Raw genomic sequence first — 16,135 nt, 5'->3', positions numbered from 1 at the left:
AATGTCACCTTCTGCTGGAACAGGTGTTTGTGTCCTCATTTAGAAACCAAACTAAATGAGAGGATGCAGAGGGATTAGAGGAGACCATTGCCTGGATTACCAGGATCCTGGCATTCTGTAATTCATTGCTGTTTGTACTTGAACTTAATACTGGGGATTTTGATTTGCCAGGTTAGTTGATGATGCCTTGAGGATTAAACTTCAATATAATTAAGAAAGCCTCTATCTTTTCCTGGTAGGATTCCCACACTCAGTGCTGGCATTTTTTCCCCTTGTTTTTATTGTTGACCTCTCTCTTCACCCTGCACTACTTGGAAATCAATTACAGGGCACAAACTAAGAGAGTTCCTTTCACCCCCTAACAGCAAATGAAAAGGCACTACATGCAGGATAAATTAAAAAACAATATATTGGATAGCAAGCTATGAAATTTAATGAGTACCTTTTAAATATCATTGTGTTATGTGATATTGGGTTCTTTTCTCCTCTCACTGATTTTTCCCTCTATTTCATTCCTCACCACTTTTCTAACACACTTACCATTTGCTGAAAGCAGAAAAAAAATGTTAGTCTCATTGTTTTAAAGACTTTTGGCCTCTTCTTTTCTCCTTAAATAATATAAATGAATGAAAGTCATTTTAGAGTGGTTTTGAGAAAGTGTAATTGGTAGATTCAAGAAATCTTGGGGACAAATAATTTCCCAAACATATTTTCAATAGTTGCTTCTTTAGGATGAACTTAAGTTATTTTATAGATATTGTTGTAAGATCATATAAATAAGTAAATAGGTTATTGTTTTAATTATTTCAAAGTGCTTTATGAATACAAAAGGAAGTTGAAAGAGAAGTGCTGTTTGAAGCCCATTGGGAATAGACACCACATTAAGTTGCAAGACATCTGCCAAGGACTTACAAAAGAAGGTAGAAAGGTGGTTTTGTTACCCTTAAAACCTTTTGGCAGGAAGTAGAGATTAAGAAAAAAGAGCTTTTAGGACACTACTTGATAGCTGTTTATTTACACCATTAAGTTTTGGGATCTCAGTGGCAGTATGTGTAACTCCAACCTAGAAAATAGGAAGAACAAAACGTAGCTGTTGACTGTTTTGACAGCAAAGCAAAGGAGAAGTGGCTGCCTTGAGCAACTTGTGTGCCCAAATTTTCTCAGGAAAGACAGTGTGGAGTGTTTACCTTTGACCAGATTTGGACCATGATCAACAAACATAAGCAATAACAATACACGGACCTGTAGATTCATGGAGGAATGTTTTAGTTACAGTAATCCTAGATTGTTGTTGTAAAGACACACATCCTACACTTTCAAAGTCTTAACAAAATAAAATTTTATTTCTGTTCATATTAATTTCAGGCAGGTAGGAAGAAGGCTTTCTTCCTTGTGATCATTTCAGAATTCAAGGCCCCGCTATTTCATGGCCACTTTAGAATTTTAGACTCTTTCTCCCCTTTCAGCTTGGTGCTGGAAAGGCACATCTTCTTATCCACTTTCATCCAGAACTGATATATATTGGGTTTTTTCAGATCACAAGGCCCACATAGATGCAAAAGGAACGCCCCAAAATGTAGCCCCTGGCTAAGACACCACTGCAGTTCTACAGTATGAAAGAGGAGTATGCCTCTTTGGTGGTTAGCTATCAATTTCCTCAATAAGGAAGCATAAACTAGTATAAGGAATTTTAGGTGCTTCAGTGCTGATGAAGATATAAAGAGTCATAGAAAAGAGAGAGGTCCTCAGGCTTCTTAATGATATGGACGTATGAAGTGACCTCCAAGTGGGCATATAAGTGAATTTCCAAGTAATTCAATACAGCACCATTAAAAGAAAGTGTCATCATTAAAGGCTTTCAGAAGCCAAAGTAAACATTTAGTTCAGTATTGGTCCAATTCCTTCCATGTTACCTAAACTCTCTTCCCTTTCTAGTCCCCTCACCCTCAATCCTAGACCCTACACTGTTGGAGTCAAAAAGGAAAAAAAAAAACTGATAACAAAATGTACAATAGAAAGAAATGAAAGTGGAGAGAGAAAAGGGACTACACACCCTTCTCTCATTGTAATCCTAAAGCATTCTCAATAGAGATATTGAGAGTAGCATGCAATACAGTTTAAGATTGTATCTTATTTTAATATATACTGGATTAGATATTAATTACTACCCAAAGAAGTTTTGATTACTTGAAAGTAAGAAAAAAATAAAAATAAAAAAAAACTCTAACCTTTAATTTCAATCAGTAATATGGGAAAACCCTGCTCTAGAGAATGAATTTAAAGGAACAGTGGAAAAAAAAATAGTAGATTTATGATTACATCCCATGAATTGTGCTTTAATCAGAGAATGGGATAAGTAAGAGGTGTTGTGTTGACTATATGAGAGAAAGCTTTTCACAGGTAGGAAGTTAAATTTTGTAGTTGATCAGTGTTCTTGTTAGATGTGATTTCCTAGTATTTATGAATTATATATAATTATATTTAATACACCTTTCTTCCTTAGTATACAAAATGAGCATTATTTACTCTTTGCCGATTTATGATTTGGAGGGTTTCAGAATCATTTTAAAGTAATATAATTAAAAAAAGAAATAGGACATATTTGAAAACTTCACTCTCTTAAGCCTTTCCTAACACTTTTCTTCCTCTTTTCCAAGTAGAATTGATCCATCTTTCTTGCCTTTTACTCTGTAACTTGTGTGTATCAGTCCTTCCTGTTGGACTTGAGCATTTAGAAGGCAGTGTCCTCTGGGTGTGGAGAAAAGGGAACCCTCTTGCACTGTTGGTGGTAATGTAAATTGGTACAGCCACTATGGAGAACAGTATGGAAGTTCCTTAAAAACTAAAACTAGAACCACCATATGCCCAGCAATCCTACTCCTGGGCATATGTTCATAGAAAACCATAATTACAAAATTTACATGCACCTCAATGTTCATTGTAGCACTATTTACAATAGTCAGGACATGGAAGCAATCTAAATGTCCATCAACAGAGGAATGGATGAAGAAGTGGCACATATATATACAATAGAATATTATTCAGCCATAGAAAGAAACGAAATTGAGTTATTTGTAGTGAGGTGGATGGACCTAGAGACTGTCATACAGAGTGAAGTAAGTCAGAAAGAGAAAAATAAATACCATATAATTACACATATATGTGGAATCTTAAAAAAAAAAATGTTTCTGAAGATCCTAGGGGCAGGACAGGAATAAAGACACAGATGTAGAGAATGAACTTGAGGACACAGAGAAGGGGAAGGGGAAGCTGGGATGAAGTGAGAGAGTGGCATGGACATATATACACTACCAAATGTAAAATAGATAGCTAGTGGGAAGCAGCAGCATAGAAGAGGGATATCAACTCGGTGCTTTGTGACCACCTAGAGGGGTGGGATAGGGAGGGTGGGAGGGAGACTCAAGAGGGAGGAGATATGGGGATATATGTATATGTATAACTGATTCACTTTGTTATAAAGCAGAAACTAACACACCGTGGTAAAGCAATTATACTCCAGTAGAGATGTTAGAAAAAAAAATGAACGAAATTGAGTTATTGGTAATGAGGTGGATGGACCTAGAGTCTGTCATACAGAGTGAAGTAAGTCAGAAAGAGAAAAACAAATACCATATGCTAATATATGTATGTGGAATCAAAAAAAAAAAAGCATACTCATGAACCTAGTGGAAGGTCAGGAATTAAGACGCAGATGTAGAGAATGGACTTGAGGACACAGAGAAGGAAGGGGAAGCTAGGATGACGTGAGAAAGTAACATTGACATATATACACTACCAAATGTAAAATGGGTAGCTAGTGGGAAGCTGCTGCATAGTACAGGAGGTCAGCTCGATGCTTTGTGACCACCTAGAGGCGTGGGGTAGGGAGGGTGGGAAGGAGGTTCACGAAGGAAGGGTTATGGGGATATATGTATACATACAGATAATTCACTTTGTTGTATAGCAGTAACTAACACAACATTATAAAGCAATTATACTCCAATAAAGATATTTAAAAAAAAGAGAAGGCAGTGACCTCTGAATTTCCTTTATTGTCAAAAATATCTGATATGTATGTGGCCTGGTAAATAGAAAGACACACTGATTTGAAAAAGAGGCTGAAAGTTGAGGTTTTATAATAAATCCCTGAAATTATCTTTTTTTTTATTTTAATGTTTCTTTTATCTTTTTTTCTTTTTAAATTTCTTTTAATTCTTTTCTGTGACTCCCTATACTACTATTCTGTCTTAAAAGTGGAACACAGAAAAAAAAAGCAGTTAATTGAGGCTTTGGGATCTTAAGTTCCTATTAATCAAAGTTTTAATGAATATAGACATAGAAGACAGATAAAGACTTTGACAAGATGCCTCTCTTGATATCATAATGAAGGTTAATATGTAAAAAGTCCCTATAGTGGAGACCCTGTGGGAGATATAGCTCATAAGTGTTCCCTACATAATCAGAATTCTGTGTTTCTTTCTCTTTTACATGACAATTTCAAAGTGATACTCAGCTGAACAACCTAAGGAAAGGATTAGTCCAAGAAGGAATGATATTTCCAATAGGGTATGTATCCTTGGAAAAAAGTTATCACACTTCAAGCTTGGTAGTGGTTAGGTTCCATGCTCAGAAGAATTTCCTGGGTATACTTAACCTCTTCCAATTTGTAAAACCTGTGTTGTCATTTACCTTCAAAGTCAAATTATAAAGGCTTTTATATCCAAATTGAGAAAACAGGCTCTTTTAATAAATTATTTTGTTATTAAACCACACGTGTCTTTTTGTTAAATTTTAAATTAAATTTATTTAAGATTTCTGATACTTTACAAAGAAGTCAGCATGAAAGAAACTCTAAACTTAATCTGTTGCCATTGTCAACCTAATTGATTATCTTAGGGAAGCAGGTTGTATAGGAATGACAAAGTATGATTTGAAAGAAGTATATTATCAAGGTGTTAAGTTAACTATGAAATAATTGTAGAGCTTCTAAATGTTTAGAGTCCTTCTGTTAAATGTGAAAAGAAAGTAAATGCAATATGCTCAATATTTTTTCATATTTTCCTTTGTCTTTGGAGGTCACCAAAATTATTCCTATTTGCCAATTTTCTTCCTATTAGGTAGCACATAAGAGTAACTGCCTTGTTGAATTTCTTTGATGCTAGACGTTTATGACATGCTGGACTTTTAGTGCTTGAGGCTGTTTCTAGCACATTCTCTAATTATGTTTAAATAGGAGCTGGCTCTTGTATAAAACAGCAAATCTGGATTTTTAGAGCAGAACAGTTAAAACTGCATTGATGCAAATCCAAGAAGAGTGAGGTTAAACTTGGAAGCCAGTTTAGCCAAGTACAACAGTGCAAGAGAGAAGCAATTAATTCTTCCATATTTTCCAGGGGGCATATTTCAGTGCTTCCATATTTTGGCCTCCCTTAAATACTTATTTCCTTTAACATGTGTGCAACTCATCACTGGCCAGTACCCTTTCACTTAGACAACCTCAGCAATTTAAACACAGACACATTGGCTTTGCTGTTCTTGTTCAGTGATTGTAAGACACACAATTTTCCATTTGCCATCATTCTCTCTACAACCAATACCAAAAACCAGGTTTGTCTGTGACTCCCTATACTATTTACTTTTCTGAATCTAAATATATATTATTAAATGACTGACAGAACACTCCTATCATGAAAATAACATCAACGAGAGAAAAGAGAGAGGAACTTTGGTTTAAATTTGTTCCTCAACTCATGGCATTCATTTAATCAAATCTCTTAAACTTTGAGTCTTAGTTTTACTATTCATAAAATAAGAACTTTGGTCGAATTATTTCTTTTTCCCCTAAAACTGACCAACTGTTCAATGGTGATGATGATGATGTTTATTTAATTACCATAGCTTTCTGTTTATTTTCTTTCATTGAATATTAACCTTATACAGTAAGCATGCCCAAATCTTCAGTGTACAATTCAAGGAATTTTTAAATATGCATGGACCACTCAGATCAAAGTATAGATTTCCAAACCCAGTGGGCTCCCTGGTTTAGCCACTGAGTCCATATTCCTCACTACTATCTTCACTTCTGACACCACTGCTTAGTTTTCCCTGCTTTTGAACTTGATGTAAATAGAATCATTTAGTATGTGCTTTTATTGGTGCTTGGCTTCTATTGTTTAACAATATGTCTTTGAAAGTCATCCACACTCTGATGAATAGCGATAGCTTGTTATTTTTCATTGTGGTGTTGTATCCCATTATGTGCGTATACCATTTGAGTTGTTTTAAGTTTTTGGCTATCAAGAATAAGGCAGCTGGGGGCTTCCCTGGTGGCACAGTGGTTAAGAATCTGCCTGCCAATGCAGGGGACGAGGGTTCGTGCCCCGGTCTGGGAAGATCCCACATGCCGCAGAGCGGCTGGGCCCGTGAGCCATGGCTGCTGAGCCTGCGCATCCGGAGCCTGTGCTCTGCAACGGGAGAGGCCACAACAGTGAGAGGCCTGTGTACCGCAAAAAAAAAAAAAAAAAGAATGAGGCAGCTGGTAACATTTTTGAGCGTGTCTTTCATAAAATAAACAATTATTTTGAGGGAGGAGATATATAACCAGAAACAGAATTACTGAATCTTAGGTTCATATGTTCAACTTTAGTAATACTTCTTTATACCTATTTTGTTATTTACCTTAGATTTTTCTTTAAAATATTGTTTTCAAATTTTAGCAAACTTATGGTTGTGTAATGGTGTACTACTATGTTTTTTTTAAAAGATTTTAACATTTTTACTTAAAAATATATTTAATGCCTCTGAAACAGTAGGTTTGATGTGGTAATTTTTTTAATTTACATTACGATAGATCTAAAATTATCACACTGCAAAATATCCGTCTATATAGAACTTTAAATACTCTCATGTTAACCACATTTGTTCAAGATGATCTGTTCCTAGGTCACTTCTCTGAGAAATTTTAACTCTGAAAGAGAAGATTTCTACTATATAATCAACATTTTTAATAAAATCAAAAGTATAAGTAGTCGTGATATCACAACTAAAGAAAGTTTGAAAAAAGAAAACATTTCTAAAATATATATACCCAGGGCTTCCCTGGTGGCACAATGGTTGAGAGTCTGCCTGCCGATGCAGGGGACACGGGTTTGTGCCCTGGTCCAGGAAGATCCCACGTGCCGCGGAGCGGCTAGGCCCATGAGCCATGGCTGCTGAGCCTGCGCGTCTGGAGCCTGTGCTCCACAACGGGAGAGGCCACAACAATGAGAGCCCCGTGTATCACACACACACACACACACACACACACACACACACACAAATATATATATATATATATATATATATATATATATATATATATATATATATACCCAATACTATCAGGAGTTAATATGAGAAAGCTAGTTTTGAGATATCTATGATTACAACATAACTCTTGGGGCAGGTTTTTGGTCTAGTATTAGTTAAAGACTGAGTCAGTCATGTATGATTCCATGGCTACAGCTGATTACAGGACAGGTGGTCACAGATCTGGGATTCTTAATATCCATGGAGAGGGTGGACTCAAACTCCAAAAGCTAGGAGGCCACAGTTAACAATTATCAAGATGGAGGGGGGTGCAGCTAAGGGGGTTTGACCCACAGGGGATTGAGGAGATGTCATTCCATTCCTAGGGACAAAATAGACCATTAATAAAGGTGTTGTTTAACATCTATAAAGAGAGAATGAGAATAAAAAGGAAAAGGCAGTAATGCAAGAAGCAGTCATGCCACCTCCCCAAAAAAGTCACAATCTCTTTCTAAGTTTCCAGATCTGAGTCAATGTTGTGATCCAGAGTCCTATCATTTAATAGTAAGTAGCCAAGCCTGAAATAGGAAGGATCCTGTCATAGGTCCTTCTACAAAGGGAACTACGGCCATTTACTCTGGTAATTATACACTATGGAAAAGGGAATACCCATACATTTTGAAGGCTACTGGGCACAAAGTCTTATACCTAGAGACTCAAAGCATCTCTTCAGCCCTCCATTAGAGTGGAAGCTTAAGCGATCTAAGTAATACATGAGGCTCTAGCTGAAGTTTGGTTCATAGTGTACCCACTGGATCCATGGACTCACTCACTGGCCATTTTCCCAATCCCTGAGTGCATAATTGGAATTGATGTGCTTGGATAATTCTCACGCTGAGTCTCTGACTTGTATCTAAGAATTATCTTCCCAAAGAAGGTCAAGGAGAGGTTTTAGAAATTGTCCCTTCTCCCACACCACAATAGTATATCCAAAACGGTATTTCATCTTAGAAGGTGGGGACAGCAGAGATTAGTGCCACCATTAAAGAACTAAAGTATACAGTGGTGATGGCCCCTATTGTATCTCCATTTACTTTGCCTGTGTGGCCTCTGCTGACACTGGCTGGGTCCCAGAGAGTGATGGTAGATGACTAAAGGCTCAACCAAGTAGTGGTCCCAACCACAACTGTTGTGGTAGATGAGATGTCAGTGCTAGAACACATTAATAAGGTTTCAGGAACATGATAGGTGGCCATTGAGTTGTTAACTATGTTTTGAACTTCAGTTACAATAGGGGATCAGAAACAGGTTGCACTCCTGTGAGATAGACAATATTTATTTACAGTTTTACTTCAGGGCTATTAACTCTCCTGCTCTCTTTTATAATAGAGTCTGAAGAGATCTGGACCTCCTATAAACCCCCAGAGACCACTGCACTTATCCATCATGTCAGTGAATTTATTTGGATTGAGCAGGACAAGTAAAAATGGCTAGTGTGCAGGCGGCCTTCATAGGACACGTGTTTCAGAGAATGAGGGATTAACTCTACAAAGATTCATGGATGTGTCTGTTCAGCAATCAATGACATTTGTGGGGGTCCTTTGGTCAGGTATTTCCTCCAAAGTAAAAGACAAATTGCTGTGTAATGCATGCCCGAACACCAACAAGCAAGCATAGCACTTGTTAGGCCTTTATTGATTCTGGAGGAATCACATTCCACTTCTACTCATACAATTCAGGTCAAATACCTGGTGACACAGAATCTTGCTGGCCTTGAGTGGATCTATATCAGAAAAGGGCTCTGCAGTAGGTCCAGGCTGTGGTGCAAACATTTCTGGGTCATACCAGCCTACAGATCCTTTGAATTAGGAAATATCTAAAGTATGAATAGATGATGCATGACCAAATGGGAAAATCACAGCAGCAGCCTTATAGAATGCTGAAATGGCCTCCTTAAAGGCATGGCTAAAGTAACAGTCAGAGGTAACACTGAGAAAGAATGGCATCCCATCCCTCAGAATGGAGTGTATGCACTCAGTCATAGATCTCTGTATGATTCTGTGTCCTCAAAAGAAAGAATACATACAAATGAAGGGGTGGAAACAGGTGTGATCATACTACTGTCACTCCTAAAGGTACATTGGAGAAGTTTTTACTTCCCTTCCCCACAAATCTGGGCTCTTCAAAGTTGTAGGTTCTGGTCCCCAAGAGTGGTCCATGCTTGGCAGGGGACAGGATAAGGTCTCCTTTGATATACTAGTTGTAGCGACTGCCATGACATTTTGGATTCCTGGTGACTAGGAACCAGGAGGTGAGCAGTGCAGTCACCATCCTAGCAGTGGTCATTAATAGTACTGAGCAGGAAGACAATGCAGGGCTGTATTAATACAGTGGGGCAGTGAGGAATATCTGTGTAATACAGGTGAACCTCTTGGTGCCTTCATACTCCCTTACCGTATTGTAAATGTGAACAAACCCATGTGACAAACCTGGCCTAAGAAGGTGCTATGGACTGAATGTTTGTGCCATTCCACTCCCCACAACTTCATATGTTGAAGGCTTAATCCTCAAGGTGATAGTGTTAGGAGGTAGGACCTTTGAGAGGTAAATAATCATTAGGGTGGCACCCTCATGAATGGGATTAGTGCCTTTATAAGAAGACACAGGAGAAGGATGATCTTTCTCTCTCTCTCCATGTGAGCACATAGGAAGAAGGCTGTCATCTGTAAACCAGGAAGAGAATTCTTACCAGAACCTGACTACACTGGCACTCTGATCTTGGACTTCCAGTCTCCAGAACTGTGAGAAAATAAATGATTTATTTTAAGCCACTCATCTTATGATATCTTGTTACAGTGGCCCAAACAAACTAAGACAGAAAGTTATGATTATCAAGCGTTAAGAACACTCAGTAAAGAAGTGTTATAACACCAAGTTGACCACTGAGACTGGGGAAGTGATAGACAAAGGGAAGGAATTTTGAGTGGATATTGTAGGAGGGAGTTGGTAAGCAACTGTTGTGATACAAACATCAACTACAGCAATGGATCAGTATTTGGTCCCACTAATGTCTCAAGTTTCACCTTAAGAAGAAAAGCCCATGGAAACTTTGGAGGAACTGGTCATGAAAATGCCCCTCTCAGATCTCTTACAGCAGCAGGGAAGGGGAAGGGCTGCTATGAAATTAATTTCAGCTGCTGACTCTAAAATCCATCACCAAGATTGCACCAAAACCACAATTTCCCTTAGCTGCTTCAAACTATCAACCAAACACAGTAGGGATATGAATGAAGGCTCTTTCTAAGAGTCACCAGATTTTTCTGACCAATCAGCTTAGGATCAAGAATACTGATAGCCTTGCCTAAACTTTTTTTGAATTGAACGGCACTCGAAGACCTTGCTTTCTTCCTTTTTCCCTTTCTTCGTAAGAGGCAGACCATCATTATGGTCAGAAGGTTCTCCCACCCTTCTCTGGAGCCCTCCTCATCTTTCCCTTCATAAACCTCTTATGTATCTAACCTCATCTTGGAGTCAGCTTCTTGGAGGGTACAGACTAATTTATAGGTGTTTTCAAGCACACCCTCACTCATTATACATAATTTTTTGGAAAACCTTATATCCATCATTATGTACCAGTTTATTGGCATTAATTTTTTGGATGTGTTTTTGTGTTTTAGACATACAGTAATAAAGATCAAATAGCAGATCCTAAATCAGCCTAAGTATAAAGGAGAGAATAGGCGAGAGTGGGTATAAAACAAGAGATGAATTAATTTTCTTTCCTTTTTAACTATTACAGGCTAAATTATTGGCAGGATATTGCAATTTTAACAAGAAATAATGTTCTTCTTTTAAAATTTTGTTTAGTAATTCAACATTGTCTAAGTCAATGATTTTCTTTTTGTAAATGATAGATAAAAATGAATGTAAAATGATTTATTTTGTGAGATACCTACCGGCCTTTATTTAGTTTGTCAAAAAATAACAGCATTCCCGTCTTTGAATATTTATATTTTTGTCCAGTGCTTGAGATAATTTGTATTTTTTCTTTTGTTATCACTTTGACTCAGAGTCAATATTTTCAAGGCAGTTGGTTTGGTTTTGAGGTTTAGCCTTTTGTCACAGAACAAAACCAAGGCTGTTTGTCACAAAGCAAGTGTATATGCATACACACTTAGGGTATATACACACATACTTAGGATCTGGTACTTATAGATAGATAGATAGATAGATAGATAGATAGATAGATAGATGATAGATAATGAACTCATATGTGGTTCCTGCTTTGAACATACTGACAATTCAGAGACTGTTATAGAGAGACTTGCAATTTGCCCAAGGTCACAAAACATATTTTATGTCACTTCAGATTCACTGTTATGTTAATTGTAGACTTCTATTCATTGCCTAAGTTCAGCTACTTCTTGAGTCGTTTCCACATTAAATTTATACTTTTTGATAAAGCAGTTAAAGACTGAAGAAGGCCATCTTCCAAATAAAAGTAGGTATCCAGGCCCCACTTTTTTTTCAACACTCCATAGAAAATTATCTTGGTTTATAATGAGTGTGGAGACAGCTTCCATCAGCTTCTTGCTTCTTGTTCTCCTTTACCAGAGAGGAAGAAAAATTGAGGAAAGAAACCGCATGTGTAGCCTCGTCCTTGGAGCATTTGTCCTCAGGACAAAGTTTTTTCTGGTCATTCAGAAGGTAAATGTACCAGTAAAATCTGTCCTTGAAACGGAGGCTTTCAAAAGTCTAGCTGTGCTGGTCATGGTATGTGTTTGTGTGTCCAAATGAACAACTGTGTTTTAGAGAATTCATTTGACTTCAGTGTTGAGACATGTCACCAAGTGAGGACTATCAGAAACAGAGATGACATATTTAACTCTGTCTGATTTCTGTACCTCTGTATTCAGTGGTTTTTGAGTTGAAGAAGAGAGAGGAGAATTACTATTGATAATTTTAAGCTCATTCTAAATGCCTGATAAAACAGCAGCCATGTTGTAATAAAGAGGCAATAAGAATGGAAATAAACAAAATAACAGTAAGGCTAGGAAAGGTGAAAGACAGAGGGAGTCTGGGCAACAGATGGAACACTGAGTGGTTGTAACAAGGACAGTAATTGCCTCACTCTAAAGTTCACCTCTTACGATAAAGTAAACTTTCTTTAACTACTGTTAGGTTTCCTCTTTAAGTTGGAAGCAATTCTACAGCATAGCTGAATATAAAGTATATTCGGATTTGCAAGACAAATTTACATTTATTCATTTAATCACTCACTCATTCATTCTTTCAAGAACTAGGAATATTATTCCACTTCACATATTTTAGTTTGGAATACACTTATTAATTTTGCGTCTCTTTTTACCAGAATGAAACTTTATTTTCTGCTGTATCCTAGTGCTTAGGACACTTTCTGCTATAAATAGGTGCTTAATAAATAATCACTGGGTAAATAAGTAATATATTATTAAGTTATCTGCCAGCAACAAGGTATATGAAGAAAATATGAAGAAGATATATGAAAACTCACAAATACAATTCAGGGTTATATGAATGATATATTTTAGTTGTGGGTGAAAAGTATGAATATGGTACAATAAAAGGAACAGTTTTCCTCTTCACAATCCAATGATCTGAAAATACTCCAATGTCATCCCTGTGGGTATCAGACTATTATCTATTTTAATGACTTTTTGAAATACAATTGAAGTACAGAAGATATTTAAATTGTACAATTTGATCAGTTTTGGAATATGTTTTGGCTTGTAAAATCATCACCATAATCAAAATAGCAAATATTTTCATCATCCCAAAAAAGTTCTTTGTGCCCTTTTCTAATCCCATTCCTTCCTTCAGCTCTGTCTGCAGTTTATGACTAATCTGCTTTTGGTCATTCTAAACTAGTTTGCATTTTCTCTAATTTTATATTAGTGGTTCATGTCATATGTACTTCTCTTCAGTTCGCTTGTTTCTCTCAACATAATAATTTTGAGACTCATCATCTATGTGGTTGTGAATCAACGTTTTTTTTAATTGCTGAAAGTATTACACTGTAAGAATATACTATAATTTGTGGACAATTGGATAGAATATACATGATAATTTGTGGACAGTTGGATCATTTCTAGTTTTGAGCTATTGCAGATAAAGTTGTTATAAATATTTTTGTATAGTCTTTGGTTTGTATGCCTTCCCTTTTTTATCATTTAAAATAAGGTTTAAAAATAAAATTGCCTAGGGCATTAGAAATAACTGTATGGGTACGAATTTTTTCTTTAAGTTATTATACTAAGGCATATTGGATAGGAATACTGATTTTTATGTGAATAGAAATGAGAGGCAGTAACAATTTTAGAAACAATGTTTAAAAGGAAAAAAAGGCAAAAGTTATATTTCCTCAGTGTGCACAAAAATGTATAAATTGTATAATATTCATAGAGAACAGAATTATAGAGTCAGCTAATACAGCACCAACGCTCACCACACAAAGGAGAAAACTGACACTGTGTGGGGTTTAGTGACGGACCAAGGATTTCAGAACCCTTGAGAGTAGAGCAAGAATTGTACCTCAGGTCCTCTGGCCCATAAGTGTTGACATAATCCTCCTATAGAACCCTTTTGATTTACAGTACAAAAAGAAGGAAATTGAGAGAAGTGTAGGTAACAGGAATACAGAAATACCTGGTATCATCTTTTGCCTTTTTTTCCCATTTAAACATTGTTTCTAAAATTGTTACTCCCTCTCATTTCTATTCACATAAAAATCAGTTTTCCTATCCAATATGCCTTAGTATAACTTAGGGAAAAAATTCATACCCATGCAATTATTTCTAATGTCCTAGGCAATTTTATTTTTAAACCTTATTTTAAATGATAAAAAGGGAAGGCATTTATATTTCTGCCATATAGAGTAGATTAGAAAATATTTTTGTACTTTGGAGAGTTAACAATATAAGTACACATACAGAGGCAATACTTCAAAATTAGGTATTATTTCACTGAAGCTTTGACGGCCCATTTCCTTAGTATTTTCATCTGTAATAAAAACTTTCTGAAGGGACAATTGTTGGGGGAGGGGGTGGAAAGCATCTTAGAAATGTTATTCGACTTTCTACAATTATCTTTTTGAAAAGCAGCACTTTGTCTCAAGCAAGGGATTTTACAAATTACAATTTTTGACTTACTGTACTCTCATAGAACAACTTAAAATTTTGACAGGTTCTCAAATTGCAATTACTGAAATAATTACAGGTATTCCCTGCTTTTCGAAAGTTCACTTCAAGGCGCTTCACTTTTGCAAAAGACCTACATTAGAACTAAAATAGCATTCAGTGTTTGTTTTGCAGTGATCCATTATAAAGGCAGTGTGCACCCCAAGCAGTGAGAATGACGCCGCCAGGCTCCTTCCCCAGGAACTACACTCAGCATCTTGGCATCAAGTCACCATAGCTTTGAACTGTGTCTGTGAGCATCTGTACTTTATCTAGACTTATTTGTGCATCCCTTAGCAAGATGTATCCTAGGTAATTGCTTTTTCCCTTTACACCATTTCGGCTTAGGAAAGGTTTCAAAGGAACACTCTACTTTTGAATAGTGGGGAAAAACTATTTGATCTAACAATAATTGTATTTTTGAGAAAACACTTAAAAATTTGCCCCAATAATGTTTGGGATAAAAAAATAAATGTTTTAAGCAATTATTGTTTAAATATTTATAAGTATTCTTATCAATATAGAAGTTCTCAATTCCTCAGTGTAGAATATTCAATGTTCCAATTGTGCCCTGGGAAGTCTAGTAAAAAAGTTATACTGTATATTGAAATCCATATGCTATCTATATGTTTTAGTATTATAATGACATATAATTATTTTTTACATTCATATATTATCAAATATATTTTCCTATGTAAACTATTTAATTTCTCCTTTTCTGCATCTTTCCCAAGTTTACTGAAGAAATTCAATTGCACCTTCTTCCTTACTCTTATGAACCTGAACTTGACTTTATTGTTCTATCTATTTACCATATTTACATATTTAATTCCTGCCTTCCCACTGAAGAAGTCAGCTGTCCTACATCTATAAAATGTCTTACTGTCATTTTCTATCCTGGGTGAATATTTTCATTGTGATATCTGGTAAGGTTTATATAAGTACTGAGTTCCAAGTTAGCAGAAGTAATTTGTGCTATTTACACATGCTTTCTATAGGTAAAACATAATCTTGCTCTAATAATTTTTCTCCTGTAAAATATATGTTTTAGACTGGGTTGCCACTGGCAAGCAGAGTTTGAGACAAGGGCTTTGTAGCCCTTTGAAACTTTGTAGGAGTTTCAAACACAGAAGTTGGAGATTAGGGACAGTAAAACAGATATGAGGGAAAGTCGATACTGTGATATATACTCCAGTTAGTCAAATAGTAGGCAATTGAGACTCAGTCTTGCTGGATCTTTTGAGAAGCTGTCTAGAACATGCATAACAATGATCTATAGAGGCAGAGAAGAGGAGAGAGAACATCCTTTGGTCCCTGTCATCAATTGTTCAACGATTGCTATGTAAGTGTTTCCTAACACTTCCAAGACACACATGATTGAATCCTGCATAGTTTATGGCAGAAGTCCAGGGAATTTAGGGAAAGATGTACGAAGCAGTGAGTCAAGGTGCTGTCAGTGACAACTGTGACAAGCTGCTTGCTACGTAAAGCAAGAGATGATGTAAAAGGTGAGCTGAGATGATGTGAGGTGGGAAGTTGTGGAGGTTTTTATTTTGGGGGGTGTTCAAATTATGATTCATTTTCCTTAATAGTTACAAAGACTTTTCAAATGATTTATGTAATATTGCATGAGT

Source organism: Mesoplodon mirus, assembly GCF_964341445.2.
Source record: "Mesoplodon mirus genome assembly, chromosome: 2".
Lineage (NCBI taxonomy): Eukaryota > Metazoa > Chordata > Mammalia > Artiodactyla > Ziphiidae > Mesoplodon > Mesoplodon mirus.
The sequence above is the reverse complement of the archived record's forward strand: the minus strand, read 5'-3'. Positions refer to the sequence as shown.